Source organism: Camelina sativa, chromosome 9 (genome assembly GCF_000633955.1).
Source record: "Camelina sativa cultivar DH55 chromosome 9, Cs, whole genome shotgun sequence".
Lineage (NCBI taxonomy): Eukaryota > Viridiplantae > Streptophyta > Magnoliopsida > Brassicales > Brassicaceae > Camelina > Camelina sativa.
The window spans coordinates 1,576,280-1,577,432 of record NC_025693.1 but is presented as its reverse complement, the minus strand read 5'-3'; positions in this window follow the sequence as shown (position 1 = coordinate 1,577,432).

Below are 1,153 nucleotides of genomic sequence, written 5' to 3'. Positions count from 1 at the left end.
TGAGAAAGAAGAGCTGCTTTGTAGAGTCTCCACTCTTGAGAAATTGTTGTCTGAGGAAAAGTCATTTCGTCTTTGTTGAGACAACGCCTTGAGGATCAGCTAAGGAATAACAAGAAGATGAGTAAAGGAGCAAAAGATCTGCACAGAGGGCTGATTACTCACGAGGGTACTATAATTGCAAAATATGGCATAAGGAACCATAGAGGTGAGGCTGTCAAACGGGTGTCTCAGTTCAACTTGCAGAAGACTAAACAGATGACTGTTATGAACAACCTGAGAGGGAAACTGTGTCATTGTCCAGTAGAAGTTCCACAAGGTTGGAAGAAGAGGACAATATTAGAAGTTAGGGTAAGACTGTGAAGTGTCGAAGATCTGAACAAAAGAACATGTCGCTGTTACTATGCAAGTCAGAGCCTCCACAAAGCTGTCTGCTTTGAGTGTCTGGATTGTACTATACCACTCACGCATCTGAAGGAGTGTCACAAAATGTTCGAAGATACATGCGAGTAAACTTCAAGAAGAGTGACATGAACCGTTATGTTTTGCACATTGTTCATGGTCAACAGATTGTTGTATTGAAGAACTATGGTTGTTCAGGGTACATGACTGTGAATCACGGAAGGCTATACGACTTTGAAGAAGGCTCAGCTGACAAGGTCACTTTTGGGGATGAAGTTGGAGGTTCCACCGAGACCAGCCCACTATGGAATCTGTCTACCTTGTCGATGGTCTAAAAGTCAATCTGATTAGCATCAGTCAGTTGTGTGACGAAGGTTTAGTTGTTATATTCACCAAGGAAAGATGTCAGGTGGTTGATGAGCGCGACAATATTTGAGTCCAAGGTCAGCGCTCTGATAATAGCTGTTATATTTCGAAGTCGTCCAATCCACAAACAAAAGAGTTCAATCAGCAAAGTTCTATGATGTCTAGAGACATGATCTGAGAAGGAGTGTATTAACTAGCTGTTTGTCAAGTGTAAGTTGTAGCACTCAGAAAACTGTGAGAATCACTTCCATCAAGAAGCTGCTGGAAGGATTCAGGAGGGCAGAGTTGTTGTTTCTGCTGCTATTACACAGAGTTGTTCAGATGCAGTTAGTGGCGTTGCATGTCAGAGCTTTGCCAATGGAGTTAAGTTGAAACATGGGTGAAGCTA